General features: G+C 43.8%; 1 pseudogene; it reads right to left on the reverse strand.

The window, feature by feature from the left end:
- Positions 1-3,239: 3,239 nt before the first annotated feature.
- Positions 3,240-4,361, reverse strand: LOC138822656 (heterogeneous nuclear ribonucleoprotein A3-like; annotated as a pseudogene).
- Between the last annotated feature and the right edge of the window lie 17,597 nt (positions 4,362-21,958).

A 21,958-nucleotide genomic window follows, 5' to 3' on the forward strand; every position in this document is an offset into this window, starting at 1 on the left:
AAAATTACCCGCAGAAGAAGCAAACATCACAAAAAAAACCAAAATGCCAGGAAACATGGCATACTTCTCCCAATACTGACATTGAATGTTAAAGATCTTAGTTCTTTAGTCAAAAGACATACACTAGTCAGGTTCTGGTGTCTCACATCTGTAATCCTAGTTACTTAGGAGGCTGAGATTTGAGGATCGTGGTTCAAAGCAAGCCTGGGCAAGAAAGTCTATTAGACTCTTGCCACCAATTAACCACTAGAAACCTGGAAGTGGAGTGGTAGCTCAAAGTAGTAGAGCACTAGCCTTGAGCAAAAAGAGCTCAGAGAAAATGCCCAGGATGCGAGTTCAACCCCCATGACTGAAAAATCGAAAGATGCGAGTTCAACCCCCATGACTGAAAAATCGAACAAACAAAACCCTCAAAAAACATACTTAGATCAAAAAACAATATCTAAAACAAGATCTAACTCTGTTGCCTATAAGAAACACATGGCTTGGGGTAAAAGAATAGGAAAAAAGACCTTCCAAGCAAATGGACTTCAAAAGTGTTCAGCATTAGCCATATATATATCTGATACTATAGATTGCAAGCTAAAAATTAGTCTGAAGAAACAAAGTTGCTTCATATTAATGAAGGTAATGATCCATGAAGAAAAATTATGATTGTTAATATATATGCACCAAATAGCTCACACTCAGATTTATTAAATATTTCTGAACTTACAAACTTTGGTAAATAATAATGAGAGACTTCAGTATTTCACTTTCACAGATAGGTTATCCAAACGAAAACATCAGTAAAGAAATCCTAGAATGGCAGCATTAAATGGCAGTGTAGACGAAATGAAATCATCAGACATCTACAGATGTTACAACACAATACACATTCTTCTTGACAGCTCATAAGACTTTCTAGAATATATAGGAAGTCTGAGAAAATATAAGAAAATTGAAATATTCTATCAGACCAAAATGGAATTAAACTAGATCTCAACAGAAAAAAGATACTACAGACAGTATTCAAACATAGACATCAAACATAACACCAAACCTCAAATTATCTTGAAGAACCAGGGTAAGCTGGGTGCTGGTGGCTCATGCCTGCTGGTGGCTCATGCCTGTAATCCTAGCTACTCAGAAGGCTGAGATCTGAGTATCACGGTTCAAAGCCAGCCTGGGCAGGAAAGTCCATGAGACTCTTATCAATAAAACCACTCGAAAACAGGAAGTGGCAATGTGGCTCAAGCAGTAGAGCACTTGCCTTGAGCTGAAGAGCGCAGGGACAGCGCCCAGGCCCCCCATGACTGACCCACCCCCCCAAAAAAAGAACCATGGTAACAAAAACATGGTATTGGCACTGTATGTATGTGTACCTTACAGGAAATCATGTCATTTACAGGAAAGTGAATGCAATTGGAGGACATTTGTTCAGAAAACAAAATATCACATTTTTAGTTATATGAAAACTATATATATTGGCAAGAACAAAATATCCTAAATTTCTAAAATTCTGTATTTTCATACTGTTAGACCAAAAAGGCTACAGGTTCTTATCTTTTAAAAATATGCACACATAAGTGCTTTGCTTTTTGTTTGTGCTGGGAATAAAACTCAGTTGCTTGGCAAGCACTATCTATCTATCTATCTATCTATCTATCTATCTATCTATCTATCTATCTATCTATCTATCTATCTATCTATCTGTCAGTTGTGGGGCTTGAACTCTGGGTCTGGGTGCTGTCCCTGAACTCTTCAGCTCAAGGCTAGCACTGTATCATGTGAGCCATTGTACCACTTCTGGTTTTCTGGTGGTTTTATTGGAGATAAGAGTTTCATGGCCTTTCTTGTCCGGGCTTGCTTTGATTGGTGATCCTCACATCTCAGCCTCCTGAGTAGCTGAGTAGCTACCAGCGCCCAGCTAGGCAAGCACTATCCCTCTTTTCTTTTTAATTCTGATCAGAAATCTCAAACTGCTTTTCATAAATAAATACATAAATAAATCACAAACTGCTTTTCATACATAAATAGCATACACATTATTATACTGCTGAACCAAATTACAAAAGAGATTCAGAGACAAAGGTATAGTAGAGGGTGCATAATTTTTTCTTAAGGATTTGACAATGAAGTGTGTTTTTATTCTCTTCCTCTGAAAACTTGCATGGAGAAATTAAACCAAGGAAAAGTAATAAAACTTATAGGCCTCAGGGGTCTCAAAGGAAAAACAGAATAAAATCAGGTATCCACTAATATGCTCAGACATTGCACACTTAGTGGTCCTGAATCAAAAATTAAGAATGGTTTCTAAAGGGATGGGGAAAATATCCACTACCCTTTACAAATTTAAATAGAGGGCAGCAGACATGCTTTACACTCCAAAACTATGGTAGCTGTCATTCTCAATGTGATCAAGGTAAATGTAGTATGGAGATGTTCTAAACACAGCTACGATTCAGCAAATCTTAAAACACACTAAAACCATGATTTCATTGAAGGAAAATGCACAAATAGGGATTTTGAGGGTTTTTTTTTTTCATTTGAAGGTAATCTTAATGCTATTAAATTCACAAATATGCTAATTTAAATACCCAATCCTATGTATCTAAAACACACAATGCATACATGCAAGTATCTATTCTCTCCACATGTCAGCGCCCATTCGTATCATGGTTTGGAAATGAGGAGAATAGATTCCCCTTAAACTGCAAGTCAGTAGGTGTTCCTTTACAGTTAACTTTAGCAAAATTCATACAAAATAGTGATTAACAATGATCTTTACTTGTTAACTCACAAGGAAACACCTTCAAAACTGCATTTCGTTAAAGTTTCTGTACTAAAATGTAGAAAAACTGAACTACACAAATATTGAAAAGTTAAAAATTCCTTAATTTTTTATTCCTGGTACCACTACCACAATTCACAGGGCAATATAGCTGATGTAATGAAAAGACAAAGACAAAGCTACAACAGATAAAAGACCTCAGGAATATACATCTAATTGACACTATGTTGCATGAATCAATAGCTGCACTTTTTGCAAACTGTGGTTATGACAGTCCTGAACAAGAAGGGTTTCCTGTTTAAGCTGCAGTAACTTTTCTGACTATGGATCATTGTTCCTTCTGTGGCAGATTTTTACAGTTCCTTTAATGCATTTGGGACGACTGTCTCAAAATAAACTGCAGCTTTCCTGACAACTCCTCGCTCTCTCTCTCCTGCTAAGAACTGTAGCCTTTTTTTCTGTTGTTTTAAAATCTTCTACTACCATATCCACCACTTCCACCACCAGATCCATAACCACCACCATATGGACTGCCAGAGCTTCTTCCACCAAAACTGTCCCCTTTCATGGGTCCATAATTTGATTGCTGTTGTCCACTGTAATTTCCAAAATCATTATAGTTACCACCACCAAAATTTCCTCCTTCATTGTAACCATCATATCCTCCTCCACCACCCCCATATCCTCCACCTTGGTTTCCATAACCTGGTCCACCACCACCATAGCCTCCTCTACTACTATAACCAGGACGGCCACCATAGTTGCCACCATCACCTCCAAATACATTGTATCCACCATCACCTCCTCCATAGCTACCTCTGCTGCCACCACCTCCACCACCATAGCCTCTTCTTCCACCAAAGTTTCCATCACATCCAAAATTATCTCCACCACCTCCAAAGTTTCCTCCACGACCCATAATGTTGCCAGATCCACCTCTACGACCTCTTTGTGATCCAGCAGACTGCATCTCTTGTTTAGAAAGGGCCTTTTATACTTCACAATAATGCCCATTAATAGTGTGGTATTTCTGAACAACAATTTTATCAACTGTATCATGATCATCAAAAGTTACAAAAGCAAATCCTCTCTTTTTTCCACTCTGCCGGTCTTCCATAACTTCTATGGTTTCAATCTTGCCATATTTTTCAAAGTAGTCTCTCAAATTATATTCTTCTGTATCTTCTTTAATACCACCAACAAAAATTTTCTTCACTGTTAGATGGGCTCCTGGCTTCACAGAATCCTCTCTAGAAACCTCTCTCTTTGGTTCCACAACACGTCCATCAACCTTGTGGGGTCTAGCACACATGGCTGCATCATCTCTTCAACACAAGAATAAGTCACAAAACCGAAGCCCCTGGAACGTTTTGTCTGAGGATCTCTCATTAACACACAATCTGTGAGTGTGCCCCATTTCTCAGAATGTTCTCTTAAACTATCATCTTTAGTTTTGAAGCTCAGACCACTAATAAACAGCTTCCGCAGCTGCTCTGGTTCCTTTGGATCATGGCCTTCCTCCCCCCAGTGACAGCAGCGACGGCCAGAGTCGGGCTGGGGGCGACCCGGGCGGCGGTTTTACCTCCATTTTGAGATCGGACCGGCCTCTTCCAACTCGAGTTCAATATGATACCGAGAGGAAGAGGCCAAGGGTGCATAATTTTGAAACGTATTTTGAAAGGGTATAAATTTGATTGAAAGAGATGGTTTGCAGCTATGAAAATTGAACAAGGAAGCATGTTGAAATTGTTTTGGGAAGGTAGGAAGGGGAGAAGGGGGAAAGGAAATTGATATAAGGGGTGAGATTGATTGGGACAAATTTTAAACATGTCTGGAAATGTAGCAGGTGTGAGCAACTGGTACCCTGCTCCTTTTTATTTGTATATGAAATTACTCTCCCTTCAAGAATGCTGATACAGTTAATTCCCCTTATTTGTTTGTATGAGCTTTCTTCTTTTATGTATGTATGGTACCAGGGTTTGAGCCTAGGGCGTAAGGTTTGCAAAGTGGTGCTCTATGGCTTAAGCCACAACCCAGCACTGATGCATGTAATTTTAAAGACATTTTTACATGTAGCTATTACAGCCTTGACACTGAAGACTTTACCTGCTCATGGAGAGTTCTCCATTAGACCTCCCTTGTACTGGATCCTCTTTATACATTCGTGTTCCGTAGAAATACCAGTAGAGTGCCCCTGAATTGTCTTCCCCTAGAGGTTCTACACGGAGACTGTCTGCATCCAGACCCTTAGCAGAAAAGGAAGGAGGGTTGGGGAAAACAATGAACTAAATAAATGGAAGAAAACTTCAATACACGAACCTATCACCTGTTTCAAAATGCCAAGTACAGGATATCATTTTTCCATCTGGGCAGATAAAACACAGAATGGGATGGGGGTACCTTCTTTGAAGAACAAGATATAGAAATGCTTGAAATGTTCCCTACCCCAACCACGGCTCCCACCCGTCCAAAAACGGAGAATTACAATGAATGGTCTGACTACCTGGCTTAGATTTACTTTATACGTACACAAAAGGTAGTGGGTAGGATAAGATGCTCTAAGGTTCTGTCCCATGTAATCCACTATGGCAGCTCAGTCAGAACCCACAGCAACATTCTGCTCCAGCTGAGACTCCCAATTTACCCCAGGGCCTGACCTAGGCTGGAGTCCTGAACGAAGACTACTTCTAAATGACATGACCAAGAAAGGACTAGAAGTCATCACCAGGTCTAATCCTCTATGATCCGGACACCTGCCAGCCGGGCATCCGTGGCTCATGTCTGTCATCCCAGCTACTCAGGAGGCTGAGGTCTGAGGATCACGACTCAAAGCCTGCCCAGGCAGGAAAGGCCATGAGCCTCTTTATCTCCAATTAACGACCAAAAAGCCAGAAGTGGAACTGTGGCTCAAGTAGTAAAGCATTAACCTTGAGCAAAACAAAAACAAAACAAAAAAGGCTCAGGGACAATGTCCAGGCCCTAGTTCAAATTCCTACCACACCCCCCCTAAAAAGGTCCAAGAGCTCTTACGTCTAACTAACCACTAAGTGATAGAAGCAGCACTGTGGCTCAAGTGGTAGAGAACTAGCCTTGAGCAAAAAAGCTCAGGGACAGTGTCTAGGCTCTGATTTCAAAGCTCCATTCTCAACTACTGGGTTTTTACTGCACTAGAGAATGGGCTTTCAGGGAAGCACCTTGAGTAGATCGAAGACATCATCTGCATCAAGCCGGTAATCACAGAGGCGGTGCAGAATCTCCACACGGGTACGGAAGAGGCAGGTCTTGGAAACTGTCTTCTCTCAGGGGGTTGGGTTTCCCCTCCTCAAGCTCCCAGCGATAGTTGATAATGTCTTCCAGGTAGCTGTGGAATGTCTGAGGCCTATCCATAAGGCCCAGACAAAAATACATGAATGTACACAAAGCTGTGGCTTGAGAGCTGACAAACTTATCAACGGCAACAAGGAGGATCTGACGGTCTTGGCTGCTTTATGTATTAGACCAACTACATGAAGTTCCAAAGAAGATAAACGTGTCCTAAGAGCTCCCCACGGAGAACTCTTAAAACACTGGCAGCAGCACACGCAAGTCAACAGCAAACTACGAAGTGGAGACAACTGTCTAATCTTTTGCTCATCCTATTTATTTATTTATGCATGCATGCGTGCATGCGTACATGTGTACATGCCAGGCCTGGGGATTGAAATCAGGGCCTAGGCATGGTCCCGGAACAACTTCTGCTCAAGGGTAGTGCTCTACCACTTGAGCCACAGTGCCATTTCTGGCCTTTTCTGTGTATGTGGTACTAAGGAATCGAAATGCATGCTAGGCAAGCACTCTACAACTGAGCCACATTCCCAGCCTCCATATACTCTTAAAGATCCATTTTCTCTTTACTTTCCTATTCAAAATATTAGGAAAGACCACTGACTCTAAGTCAGTATTGCGTGAATAAAGAGACAAAGACCTACTTGAAGTTACCTGTTTCTTATAGCAAAGAAACCAAGACAGAACAGTAGAAAGAGAATGAAAACAAGGATGAGTCAACTGCTTTCTAACACCCAAGGTTAGCCCCTTGATAGAAGTCAGCAAAGAGCTCTTCAGCCAGCTTCAGACAGAAGACACCTCCCTTCTATTGGCCAGCCCACAGACAGAGGCAGAGGGCTGGGGTACTGACTGCTTTTAAGGGTCAGCGGGCTGGAACTGGCAGAATTCATGACTAGGCAAAGCAACTGATTTAACAGCTGCAATGTGTTTGGGATATCATAGAAAACAGGCAGCTACTGACCTCTTAGAAGCACATGTCAGGGACATGAAAAGGTGTCCAGTCTCCTTACTAAGGAAAAGAACCATACATAATGCAGACTAAGTGAAAAGTAGAATCGCCTCATTCCACACGCTTCAAGCATTTGTGAGGCTTAACTAATGCATGCACATGATTGATGAGGCAATATTTAGCAGGAGTTCTTGTAAATCAGCAAGTGAAGAGGTTGTATAAGATAATCTGAGGCCTGGGGTAGAGCGCAGCAGTGCACCATCCCCAGTACTGGAGCCACAGCCACTGACTGACAGTGTCTATCCTTTATTTGTGTGGGTAGATGTGAATCCTGAGGCTTGAACTCAGGACCTGGGGGTGCTGTCCTTGAGCTTTTTTGCTCAAAGCTAGGGCTCTACCACTTGATCCACAGTTCCACTTCTGGTACTTTTACTTGTTAATTGGAGATACAGAGTTTCATAGGTTCCTGCCTAGGCTGGATTGATCTGCAGATCTCAGACTCCTGAGTTACAGGTACCCAGATTGAAAGTGTTTCTTCTTTAAGATCACAGAACCTAGGCCAAAATAGCTAACAGATCTTTTGTTTTGTTTTGGACAGGACTTTACAATGTAGCTAAGCCTGTGGATGAAATCTGAGGATCATGGTTCAAAGCCAGCCCAACAGACAACCTGAGATTCTTATCTAAAACAAAACAAAACAAAAACAGCAAAAAAAATCCTAGATGGAGGTATGTCTCAAGGCATACAGCACCAGCTGTGAGCTAATCTTAGGACCAACTCAAAAAATACTGAAATTGGAATTTTGCAATGATAAATGGGGTGATTTGACAAGAATACCTAGAGAAGTTCTATAAACACCTAACAACAAGACATCACACAGGTGCTGTCCCGAGCTACATCACATGGCTGAGATGACCTGGGATGACCATGGTTTGAGGCCAGCCAAGCAACAAACACAGCATTGGGCATTCCATGCCTGTCATCCCAATTCTGAGGAAGGCTAAGATCTGGAACAGCAGGGCTCCAAATCAAGACAGCCAAAGGAAAAAAATCCTGGGACTTCTTATCTCGGCAGAAAATGCTAGCCCTAAATGCAGCGAGAAGACAACTTATAAGAAGCTAAATCTGGAAAAATCATTAAAAAAAAAAAAAAGCATGTGAAAATGATACTTTTGTAGTATCACTGATTTCGCACACAGAAAAAAAATGTGAAATATATAGGAAAAAATATATTACATTGACTTGAACTAAATGAAACTTTTTTTGGAGGGAGGGAGGTCATGGGGCTTTAACTCAAGAGACTGGGCACTGTCCCTGGGGTCTTTCACTCAAGGCTAGCACTCAAAGCTAGTTCTCTATCACTTGGAGCCACAAAGCCTCTTTTGATTTTCTGGTAGTTAACTGGAGAGATGAGTCTTATGACTTTCCTGCCAGAGCTGGCTTTGAACCACAACCCTCAGATCTCAGCCTCCTGAGTAGCTTGGATTACAGGTGTGAGCCATCAGTGCCTAGCTAAATAAAAACTCTTGTTCTTTAAAAACATAAATGGAAAATACACACTAGGAGCAAATATTTACACTTTGACATTGTATGTCTAACAAGGGACTTACATCCAGACTGCATAAAAAATCTAAACAGTTCCATCTACAAACTAGTAAATACCCCTAACTGAACATAAGTAATCAAAAGATGTGAGTAAACGTTTCACCAAGAAGAGATGTACAAATGAACAAGAACGATGTCCAACATTCCTGGTCATTGGGAAAATACAAATTAAAATGAGAGTGAGTTACTACCTTAAAGACAAGAGAATCGGTGAAATTAAAAGAGCAAATGTTGGTAAAGATATAGAGCAAGCAACTAGACTTCTCCTATTTCACTAGTAGAAATATAAAATGTCACAACCACTTTGGAAAAAGAGTTTGGCAGTTTCTTGACGTTAAACATACCATTACCATAAGATTCAGAAATTCTCAAAATAAATGAAAATACATTTACAGCAACATTTGCATGCAAATACTCACAGTAGCTTTATTCTAACAACCTCAAAAGCAACACACATCCCTATCAACACATGGAAAGGATAAACAGCTTGCAATTTATTTTTCACTAGATACAATTTAATCCTTCACTTGGCCAAAATGAACAAATTGATACAAACAGCAATCCCAAAGAATTCTGCAGACATTGCACTGAATGAAAGAAGCTGGACTTGATAGTGTGTTGTCCCATTAGCACAAATTCTACAACACTACCACAAGGTATCTTAGTAAAACTGAGGCCACTGACAGCCAGACCAGTTTACATGGGAGAGCAACTACAAAGACAACTTTCTGGGAAGATGGAAATGTTCTGTTTCTGAGCAGAATGATGACTACATGGCACATTCATTTGTTCAAATCCATTGGCCTGCCAGGTGCCAGTGGCTCACATCTGTAATCCTAGCTATTCAGGAGGCTGAGATAAGAGGCTCCTAGTTCTAAGCCAGTCCTGGCAGAAAAAGTCTATGAGACTCCTATTTCCAATTAACCACCAGAAAGCCAGATGTGGAGCTGTGGTTCAAATGATAGGCAGCTTTGAGCAAAAAAAGCCAAAGGACAGTACCCAGGCCTTAGTTCAAGCCCCCAAACCAGTACACAGACCCAGTCATGCGCACAAACAGAAGTGGCCTGTATGCTGAAGATACGTGATTTTACTGCATGATGTCACAAGTTCAAATAAACACATTTAGCAGGAGCACTGTATTTCCAAACAGTTAATGTTTAAAGGACAAACTTTCAGTACTAGATTTTGTTTTTGAAAGCAAAGCAAAAAAAAAAAAAAAAAAAACAAAGAAAGTGGGGTTGGGAATGTGGTTCAGTGGTACAGTGCTTGCCTAGCATGAATAAAGCCCTGGGTTCAATTCCTCAGTACCACACACACAGTAAAAGTTGGAAGTGGCATCATGGCTCAGTGATAGAGTGCTAGCCTTGAGCAAAAGAAGCTCAGGGACAGTGCCCAGGCCCTGAGTTCAAGCCCCAGGACTGGCAAAACAAAAACAACAAAAACACCCCTGTGTATAATAGAGAAGAAAATGGAAAAAGAAACCCCAGCAAGAGTGAACAGAAGAACCCAGGTGCTTATCATCAACCTTGGGGAACAGAAGATAGGCAATATTCTACTACTAGCAGAACTTGGGCGTGCTCCAGAGCCGTTGGCTCCTACGACTCTGAAATCATGTAACCTCAGACCCCTGCTCTACAAGTGCAAGTGCTGGACCCACACAGTTCAGATAACCCCAATCACCCATCAATGTGAACATGACACTCTCCCTGCCCAAGAGACAGAACAGCGCTCCTGAATTGTGTGAGGCAGGCTGTCAACTGCTTTGTACATTTTGTCCATTTACATGTATCCTCAGTTTTCCTTCTTTTGTACTTATAAAAATACATCTCTGATAATGCTTTCACAACTTGTGCTGATTGCTCGACCTTTTCACCTGTCGTGTGTAACAGCTGGGGCGGGTCTGCTCCCGGTTCTCAGGGGCACGGGCCTCAGGACATGGGCATGGCACGGCCCTGCACCCCAGCAAAGCCAAGGAGCTTCGGAGAGTCCACAAGGGCCCAGAGAACCATGAGACCCTCCTCAGAATCCAGCGTCTCTACTTTGGGGAGTGTTTATTTGTGCATCAAGAGGAAATAAACAGACCCAGGGCCTCATGCATGCTAGGCAGGGGCTCTACAAAAGGGAAGGCTAACAAATGTCAGGGCTCTTTTCCAAAAATAAGGGAAAGGTGAGGTGCAGTGGCACATACTTGTAGTCCAGATATCCAGAAGGGTGAGAACTTCAAGGAGAACCCCTTGAACCCAGGAGTTCTAGATTAGCCTGTACAACACAGGCTCCAAAGACAACCACCACCAAGAAAACAGATCTCAGAACAAAACAGTTTTGTTAACATTGATCAAATTTACTTGCTAGTGCCTTCACAGACACTAGAGAGCTATTTATTTGGCAGTTATAACGGCATCAGAGAGCCCAGAGGCACCAAGTAAATTATGCTATTGCTACCAGGTTATGTGGACAACAGAAGACACAATTGCAAGAAATATAGAAAACTCTTATCGTTTTGTTGGCGGTATTTCACCAGTATTTCAAACAAAAATCAGAAATAGGCACAAGCAAGAGACAAAAATTCTACACTTGAGTGGCAGCTGGTGTAGCTACAAGTAAATGATAACAGATTTGTGAAAAGCAAACTCAACCATCACAGTAAAGGATGAGCAGGGGCTGGGAAGGTGGCTCAGTGCTAGAGCGCTTGCTTTGCATGCATGAGGCCCTGGGTTCAATTCCTCAGCACCACATAAGCAAAAAGAAAAAAGCTGGAAGTGGCGCTGTGGCTCATGTGGTAGAGCTCTAGCCTTGAGCTGAAGAGCTGAGGGATAGCACCCAGGCCTGGAGTTCAGGCCCCATGACCGGACCTCCCCTCCCCCCCCAAAAAAGAAAGCACAGACACAGAGCCTGGGAGCTCATTTGCATATTATGCATTAGGGTATACTGTCTTATATGGACTAGGGGTAGATGCTATGATTGGCTAGCTATCCCTGTGCGATAAATATGTGCTAAGAGCACAGTTAGTAGTTACTCACTTTGATATCCCTTCGCTGATGGCAGCCCTGAAGCAAGCAGGCAATCTGATCGCTAATAAACTCCACATCATCTCTGTGAAGAGCTGCCTCTAACTCCTGAGAGAGAAGAGGAAAGAGAGAGATTAAATACTGAGAGTTCTTAAAATCTACACTACCACCAAAAACACAGAGCCCAAGCAACAGAAAATGGCTGGTCAATGAAGCAAAGGGTTTGCTGCCATTTTCCCTCTTCCCCCAGTTACTGCTGCAAGAGGAGCAATGAGAGCTTTCAGGTTTTTCCTGGAGTTTCTCTTACTGCCCCTACCATCCCTCCCATTCCTTTTGTCTACACTCTGGAAGACATACCCACAGTTCTTGGGGAGGGTTGGGGAAGACAGTAATGGGGGGCAGGGACTGAAATCAGGGTCTTGCACCTGCTAGACCTGTATTCTAACACTTGAAGCCCAGTGTGTGTGTGTGTGTGTGTGTGTGTGTGTGTGTGTGTGTGTGTGTGTGTGTGTGTGTGTGTGTGTGTGCGGGCGTGTGTATGTGCGTGTGTGTGTTGATCCTAGGGCTTGAACTTAGGGACTGAGAGCTGTACTGAGCTTAATCTGCTCAAAGCTAGCATTCTGTCACTTGAACTCAGCACCACCTCCAGCTATTTCTGAGTAATTTACTGGAGTTGAGTCTTAGGAACTCCCCCGCCCAGGCTGGCTTGGCAGCACAATCCTCAGCTCTCAGCCCCTTTTGCAGCTAGGGTTACAAGTGTGAGCCAAGGGTGCCCGGTTCAGTCTGCTTTTTTCTTGGCTATTTTGGAGATGGAGCTTGGAAACGGTTCCCGGCTGACTACTTACTAACGGCAATCCTCCAGATCTCATCCCAGCCCCATGGCTGTGATACAGGTGCATATTTCTTTTTTGCAAAGCCATGCTAGTTGTATAATCAACTAGTTTGCATATTGTATAGTTTTCTAATTTAGTGGCAAAACAAAATACAGGAGCATTAAATGCTTTATAATCAATTACAAGTACTTTTTGTTATATAACGGTTTCAAAAATAAACCAACTGCAACACTGTATTTTGAACTTAACAGAACTGGGAGGAAGAAATTTGGCAACTTTTACTGTAATGATGCTACTCCTACATGTCTAGAGGAGATTGCTAGAATAAGACGGCTCTTACATCATCTGGAGAGTAATGCCTTGGTGAGATGCATTTGTTTTGCTTACGTTTGCAAACACTCATGTGTACAGTCTAGGGCCTGGAAATCCCTTTTCTGGGCCAACTGTACATCACACAAAGATTTTTTTTTTGGTTGGTCGTGGGGCTTTAACTCTGGGCCTGGGTGCTGTCCCTCAGCTCTTCAGCTCAAGGTGAACGTTCTACCACTTGAGCCACTTCCAGTTTTCTGAGTGGTTTACTTGAGCTAAGAGTGTCATGGACTACTCTCCTGCCTGGGCTGGCTTTGAACCGCAATCCTCAGATCTCAGCCTGCTGAGTAATTAGGATTAAAGGTGTGAGCCACCAGCACCAGGCACAAAGACTTTTCTCTACGGTCTTCCCAGGTGAATTTCACTTTGCCAATCCTCCAATTTCGATGCCTGAACTACAGTAGCTATGTACCCTGCAACACACCTGCCTATGAGTCCCTCCTCTCCCAGAGTACATCAAAAGCACAACTTGCTTGCTCTTAAGTGTGGCTTCCAACTCTGAAGAATAGTAGAGATGGGACCCAGGCCTTTGCACACGCCAAGTACTATTCCACTGATGTAAATTCCCAGCCCCAAAATGTTCATTTTTCATTAGAGGTGCTTAGACTGAACTATGTAATGTCTCCTAGAGTTTATATTATTACTAAATATATTACTGGCTCTGCCAAGTAATTCTAACTACCTAGGAGGCCGAGATCTGAGGACTGAACTTCAAAGCCAGCCCCAGACAGGAGTCCATGAGACTCCAATTAACCACCAAAAAGCCAGGACTGGAGCTACGGCTCAAGTGGCAGAGCACTACACTAGCCTTGAGCAAAAAAAATCTCAAAAAATGACAATGTCCAGACTCTGAGTTCAAATCCTAGGCAAACGTGCACTCGTGCATGTGCGTCTACATACACACACACAGAGGACATACCAAATTAAGTTGTTTTAACAGCCATACTTGAGAACATAAGACAAGAACCAGGAGGGTATTGCTCAAGAGAGGACTGCCAGAAGTCTAACATAGGATATGCGTGATCTCTTAGAGACCAGACTTGAAAAACATTTAATGGTGATTTTATTTTTAAAAAACAATCATGATTTAGAGTAGAATGTAAGATGTGCATTAACTTTTTTGTCTGAGGACAGCTCCTGGGCCTGGCACCTGTAGAGAAGGCTTCAACCACTGAGCTCGCCCCCAGGTTCCCTAAATCAATATGAAGGGGGAACAAAATCATAAATGATCTTCAGTCAACTATTAAGTGAGACAAGAGGCTTCTCAGGCTTCTCCCTGGGAGAAAAGTTTGCTTTCTTATAGGATAAGTACAATAGAAGGATACAGCGTCCGGACTGTTGGATTAGGAGAAACGAACAAGCCCATGCTGTCTTTCAAACAATATTCCAGCCCCTTTACTTGCTTGCCATTTCCCCCCACACCATAGGTCCTAGAATATGGTAAATAACTCAGTACAGTCTGTAGACAAACAGGTTCAAATACAAAACTGCCTTTTAAAACATAATTGTACAATACTATGTTTAATATAACAGAATGCCACCTGGAAATATACTAGGATGGGGGAGAGGCATGCAGGCATGGATGCACAAATGCAGACCTGAGTTAAGAAGATGGTTAAATCATTAGGAGTGACATTATCCAAAAAGAGATGTACTGTACTCCTTACCTGACTTATGTAAATGTGACTGGTCACCCTTGTAACAACAATTTTTTTAAGTTATCATTAAAAATTAGAACCAAACTGGGCCTAGGTGGCTCACACCTGTAATCCTAGCTATTCAGGAGGTTGAGATCTGAGGATCAGGGTTCAAAGCCCGCCTGGGCAGGAAAGCCCATGAGATTTTTATCGCCAGTTGAACCACTAGAAAAACAGGAAGTGGCACTGTGGCTCAAGTGGTAGAGCGCTCACCTTGAGCTGAGGGACAGTGTCCAGGCCCAGAGTTCAAGTCCCATGACCAACCAAAAAAAAGAAAGAAACTTTTGCAAAGGTTGAGAAATATTTTCCTGCCAAAGGTCATATGGCCTTTTATAACATCATTATGGGCCATACAAAGTTATCAGTACAATCAGAGCAGATGCATTCCTGTCTGTCTGTCCCCTCATTTACCAACTGACTTCCTAGGCCTTCAATGGGCCACAGGCCAGACTTTCCCCATCCCTGTTTAAAGAGTGGTTTGAGTTGTGCAAGATGAAAAGCTCTGGAGATGTGTTTGTTTCACAACCATAAAAATACACTACTGAATATAACAATGAAAATAATACAACGGAAATGCACTGGTGGCTAATGGTAATTAATTACTGTACAATGAAAACTTGTTAACAGGAAAAAAGTCATTTTCATGATTTTTCTTTTTTCTTTTGGCTTTTGCTCTACCACTTTAAGCAACAGCTCCACTTTCTGGTTTTTGAGTGGTTCACTAGCGATAAGAATCTCATAGGGGGCTGTGAATGTGGCTTAGTGGTAGAGTGCTCGCCTAGCATGCACGAAGTCCTGTGTTTGATTCCTCAGTACCACATACACAGAAAGAGCCAGCAGCAGAGGTGTGGCTCAAGTGGTATAGCACAAGTCTTGAGCAAAAGAAGCTCAGGGACAGCACCCAGGCTCTGAGTTCAAGCCCCAGGACTGGCAAAACAAAACAAAACAAAACAAAAAAAAATATATATATATGGATTTTTCTGCCCGGGCTGGCTTTGAACTGTGATTCTCAAATTTCAACCTCCTGAGTAGCTAGTGTTACAGGTGTGAGCCACCAGCACCCGACTAATGGGTTAACTTTTAATTGTATCAATGATATAAATGTTTTAAAATTGTTACCACAATTAAAAAATATGTTTCACAGCAAGATGTTGTGTGTTCCTCACACGAAGTATGTGGTCTCCAAGGGGTGGTATGGACAAAGAAGGGAGGTAAATACCACCCGTGATACACAAAACAAATGCTGCACTAAGTAATATTACATTTATCTCATCTTCCTCTAGAAAGAGAGCAAAGACTGAGGAGATACCAGTATCACGTTTTTTGATATAAGGAATTTGAATTCTCTTCATACATAAGTCATTGCTTTAAGTACGGATAAAACTGTCTCCAAAGAGAGTCCAGAGATCCAGGTTATTCAAAGCTTTACTACTTAAGGTTTCAACCCAGAACTTAAGTCTTAAACTTAGGCACAAAGGACCCTCCTCCTAAAGACACCCACCCCAAGCTTTTTTTTTTCCTCTTCTCACTTTCTCTCCTTGGGCCTTTTGTATTCTCCTTTCACTGTGCGCATTGAACTGTGAGCATAGAAATCTGAACTTTGCCAAGATGCTTGGGGACAGCAGAGGATGGGGAAAGAAAACAGCAGAAAAGAGTGAAAGGAGCTCCATTCCTACCACAGCTCTGCGGCTTCAGAGGAGCTGCGGAGAGTAACAGGATTTGCCTCTCTTGCAGCTGGTGACACAGCTCATTAGGGAAAAGCCTGCTTAATGTGTGCACATGTACACACACACACACACACACACACACACACACACACATACACACACACACACACACACACACACACACACACGAAAACAAATCTCTCTGGACTGAGCAAGGGGCACCCAGACTACCTCTGGGGGAAGGGGAAGAAGACAGTTGTTAGAAAATATGCCCACTAAGGATGAACAACTGCTCACTTTAAAAAGTCCTGCCCGCCTTACAGCCGGATTCCAGACCAAGGACAGTCTAATGACATACAGAACGTGAAATTTCCTTAATATAGCCAGTCACTCAACTGTAGCTTTTCTTAAATAACACTCCAGACACTTTCCCTTTGTAACGCGTACCTATTCCCTGTGTAAGTTTTCTTTAACCTTTTACCAATTTGTTTCTTTTCTTCAACTTCCAAGAATCAATATGCAGATTTATATTGCCACCATTTAGTCACAATAATTCCTTTGAGTTTATTTAGAGGAGGGGGAGGGGGGAAGGAGTAGCTAAGGAATAAAAGTCATGTTGGTTGTATTTGCTTTTGGAGTTGCAAATCTTCCTGATTTGCACAGGACCAAGTACAATGTACATCTAGATGAAAGCCCCGTGTGGGACCAGAACCTCTCATGCACAAAGGCGGGGCAGTGGGCCCCTGAGGGACTCTCGAAGCTGCTGGCCAGAAAGACTGCCTGGAGTGCCGGCTCAGGACACGAGAGGAAAGGCACACCAGCCTCCAGAAGGCACCTAGACTGGCAGCTGATGCTTTCTAACTTGGTACACATGCCCAAAGGCATGTGGCATTCCAATTTGGCAGGAACTTATAAATCAGCAGGAGCAACTGCACTGCCGAGGGGCCTGAAGGCAGCTACGTAACACGTTCAGTGGGCAAACCTTTATCTGCTCAGCCCCCAAAGGCTAGCAGGTCTGTTCTGCTGCTTTGTATGCAGTGACCAGACTCAGCTATGTCACCGGCTACAATGCTGTGGAAACCAAACAGCTCCTTCCCTCAGTGTTGACTATAACTCAAAATCATCAACTGGAAAAATATTAATTACACAATAAATGTGTGAAACTAGAATGATTTTTCTGCAAATGTTTAAATTAGGAATAGTGGCTCCAAAGGTTGTTTAAAAAAGTATTCAAAATTACCTAATCTTCCACACACACACAAAAAAAATACCATGACACAAACAATGCCCAATGACTGAAAAAGCAGGGAGTATGATGCCTACCAGGCTGGGGTGGGAGGCACTAAGCTGGACAAGCATGACTACACAGATGGAAAGGCAGATCCTAGCCAGATCCTTGCCAGGACACATATTGTAGAGAGCTGCGAGAGGCCGCACCTGGAAGATGGCGCCGGCTTCCACCCTCCGCCTTCCCGATGGTGAGTGCTCTCTGTGGTAAACAACTCCTTATATGGCTAAGGCAAAGAATCTGGCTTGCTTCCGTGCACCTGAACCTATTGGCGGTTCCCACGTGGCGTATCAGGGTTGGCTACCCAGCGGGTACTTAAGGCTGTGGGGAATTCTCCCCAGGGTTGGGGTCAGAAGATGAATAAAAGGTCCTGAAAAAACTGCAGAGAGAAGAGCCCGGTGTCGCGTCTTCCTTGCTGGTCAAGGCGGTAGCGACACGTGGCGGCCCGTACGGGGAACTCAGCCATAACCCCAAGGAGGACTCAGAACTCTCTGCGGTCAGGTGGTGCACCGGTAAGTCCCCAGGTAAAAGGGGAATCCGCGACAAAAGTGGGGGTAAGTCCCCAGGTAAAAGGGGAATCCGCCACAAGAGCGGGAAGTAAGTTCCCAGGTAAAAGGGGAATCCGCCACAAGAGCGGGGAGTAAGTTCCCAGGTAAAAGGGGAATCCGCCACAAGAGCGAGGGGGATTTTTGCTCTTCTCGGTAGATAAAGAGAGAGTGAGAACCCGGGGCTAGTCAATATAGTAGCCAAAAGTGTAAGTAAAAGTTTGTTTACCAGCTTTAAATGTTTAAAACATGGGCGCTTCTTCTTCGCACCCAATTTTTTTGGCTCTCAATGAGCTACTGCACTCAAAAAAGTTAAAAATAAAAAAGAGTACTTTAGAGAGATTTTTGAATGAATGTGACATCGTTGCCCCGTGGTTCGCTGTCTCCGGAAGCCTCACGGTGGCCTCTTGGGAGAAACTAGGGAGGGACCTAGATTTTGCCTCTGAACAAGGAACGCTTAAGAGCGGAGTGAGACCAATATGGAAACTGATAAGTGGCTGTCTCGAGGACCAGCGTTGCAGTGAGGCGGTAGAGAATGGTCAGGCCGCCTTAGAAATGCTGCAGGAAGAAAGATCGGAAAGGGCAGACAGCGAAAAGGAGGAGAGCAGGGGGGGCTTATACCCTGATTTTGCCGAACTAGAGACCTCTGAGTCTATAGACTCAGAGGAACTACAATCACTCATAGAACAAATAGAAAAAACAAAGATAAGAAAGAGGAGGAAAGGGAAGGAGAGAGAGGACCCAGATAAAGACGAATGCACGCCCTCCATGCCCCGCCCCACACCTTCGGCCCCTCCGCTCTATGTGGAGGACCTTGGAAGTGGCAGCCCCGGCTGTTCTTTCAGCCCAGGCGTGTGGAAAGCAGTCAGAACCGAGTTACATCTAGCCTGTCCAATATTTCAGGATCCACAGGGACAGCGGTATCATGAACCCTTAGATTTTAAGGTTATAAAATCTTTAGCTGAGTCTGTGCGGACATACGGAATCACAGCCTCCTTTACTGTAGCCCAGGTGGAGGCCCTAAACAGACACTGCATGACACCCGGTGATTGGAGTGGGCCCGCACGAGCTTGTTTGAGCCCAGGTCAGTATTTAGATTGGAAGGCCTTTTTGATTGAATTTGCTAGTGAAGAGGCTGCAGCCAATCAGGCTGCGGGGAACCCAGCTTGGGACAGAGATATGCTGCTTGGACAGGGGAGATTCGCCAATCAGCAGATAGGCTACCCGGTTCAAGTTTATGAACAAATCAATAAAATTGGCATAAAGGCATGGAAGGCCTTACCAAATAAAGGCGAGGTGAGTGGCAATCTCACCAAAATCCTGCAGGGCTCTATGGAGCCGTTTTCGGACTTTGTTGCTCTTATGGTTGAGGCTGCTGGCAGAATTTTTGGTGACCCAGATGCAGCCATGCCATTAATTAAACAGCTTGTTTACGAGCAGTGCACTAAGGAATGCAGAGCCGCCATAACCCCATATAAGAACAGGGGACTAGAAGCATGGATGAAAGTTTGCAGAGAGCTGGGCGGACCACTAACTAATGCTGGATTAACTGCTGCTGTGGTGCAATTAACCCAGAAGAATGGGGCTGGGAAGGTGGCTCAGTGGTAGAGCGCTTGCCTTGCATGCCTGAGACCCTGGGTTCCATTCCTCAGCACCATATAAGCAAAATGAAAAAAGCCGGAAGTGACGCTGTGACTCAAGTGGTAGAGTGCTGGCCTTGAGCTGAAGAGCTGAGGGACAGTGCCCAGGCCCAGAGTTCAGGCCCAGGAAAAAAACCTATTCAAAAAATGCTGCAAATTTGTCTAAACAGTTGTCTAGTTATCTTTTAGGTAATTGAACTGGGGAGTTTGACAGCCTGATGGAACAGCTCACGGTTGCCATTGTCATGGTGAACTCGACCTGAGTGGATGCCGGATTGGCGGAGGGGTTATCTTCATGGATCTCCACTGCTATGAATCATCTTACGGAGGGGGCAGGTTTGGGAGCCCTGACAGGCCTCCTGGTGTTAGCCTCCTTGGTATGTCTGTGGTGCATTTGCCAAATTAGAGGTTCTCAGCGTCGCAGTGCAGCCATGATTATCCAAGCCTTTACAGTCATTGGAGCAGGTCAGTCCCCCCAAGCGTGGCTTGCCACCCTAAAACAATGAACACAGATTGCAAAGCCAAAGTACTGCAGTCGAGAGGCATGAGTTTTGCCCTCGAGGAGAGCATGTTTGATTGCACACGGGTTCGATTCGCCTTTTCCCGTCCTTGTGAAAAACGAATCAATGGACAGGCTGAGTCATCCCTAGAGAAGGTACCCTCTGGGAGAAGGCTTGTATGCAGTCCTTGCATTGCACAACAGGGATCAGACCTCTGCTCTCATCTGTGTTCTTTAAACAAAAAAGGGGGAACTGTAGAGAGCTGCGAGAGGCCGCACCTGGAAGATGGTGCCGGCTTCCGCCCTCCGCCTTCCCGATGGCGAGTGCTCTCTGTGGTAAACAACTCCTTATATGGCTAAGGCAAAGAATCTGGCTTGCTTCCGCGCACCTGAACCTATTGGCGGTTCCCACGTGGCGTATCAGGGTTGGCTACCCAGCGGGTACTTAAGGCTGTGGGGAATTCTCCCTGGGGTTGGGGTCAGAAGATGACTAAAAGGTCCTGAATAAACTGCAGATAGAAGAGTCCGGTGTCGCGTCTTCCTTGCTGGTCGAGGCGGGTAGCGACAACATATGCTCTGTGCGGGTCCAGTCGGACGCCTGCCTTCAGCAGCCTTCACCAGCCAGCAAAGGTCTCCCATCGGAGCTGATGACTTTCCTGGGTTCCACACCTAAGACAAGAGGTAAAAACGGCACAGCTTCCTGGAGTCATTTGCCTTTTTGTTTTATTGTTGGTGCTTGTTGCTCAGAAACACATTTTCATTTTTTTCCTGCAGTTCTGGGAGGTAGCACGCATAGTAGGTAGATGCTCTAAGATTATTTATCTGTTTAGCCAGTTCTGGGGCTTGAACTCAGGGCCTGGGTGCTGTCCCTGAGCTTCTTTTGCTCAAGGCTAGTGCTCTACCACTTGAACCACAGTGCCACTTCTGGCTTTTTCTGTGTATGCGGTATTGAGGAGTTGAACTCAGGGCTTCAAGCATGCTAGGCAAGCTCTCTACCACTGAGCCACATTCCCAGAGTCATCCTCTCAAATTTTTGACTTTTAAAACAAAGATTGGGGCTGGGTGTCAGGGGCTTAAGCTACTCAGGAGGCTGAGATCTGAGGGTCGTGGTTCAAAGCCAGCCTGGGCAGAAAAGTTCCTATGACTTATCTTCCACTAACCACTCAAACACTGGAAGTGGAGCTGTGGCTCAAATTGGTAGAGTGCTAACTTTGGGGGGGGTAGGGTGGGGAACCACCTCAGAGACAGCACCCAAGTCCTGAGTTCAAGCCCCACAAATGACCAAACAAACAAAGCAAAATAAAAAAAAGGCTGACCAAACCCCAAACGTTTATCAATGTTTGGTCTGCATCTGCATCTACGTTTGGTATGCACAGCATATTGTGAGGGACGGCAGGAAGGTGAAGAGAGAGCCCCAGTCCAGTTGTGAGAAGTGATAGGTTGGTTACTAGTGGAGGGATGACAGTGGAACAGGCAATGAGAGATGAAAGGGAAGCATTTCAGAAGTACAGTCAATAGCTTGGCACCTACTTGTAGGTAAAGAAAAAAAAAGACAAGAAAATTTAGGTTGAGTTTTAATTCCATCTAAAAACAGCTAGATAAGTATAAACAAGGAAAAGGCTAGATTGGGGTGGCAGTGATAACAAAGAATTACACTGGAGATAAAAGTCCTCTCAGTATACAGTGAGATGTAATCGTGTAATGTTGTACAGACAGCTATTCACACCCAACTGAACCTCAGCTGTTCATGTCCCAGTCTCT

Source organism: Dipodomys merriami, unplaced genomic scaffold, assembly GCF_024711535.1.
Source record: "Dipodomys merriami isolate MVZ:Mamm:240054 unplaced genomic scaffold, mDipMer1.0.p SCAF_1139, whole genome shotgun sequence".
Taxonomy (NCBI): Eukaryota; Metazoa; Chordata; class Mammalia; order Rodentia; family Heteromyidae; genus Dipodomys; species Dipodomys merriami.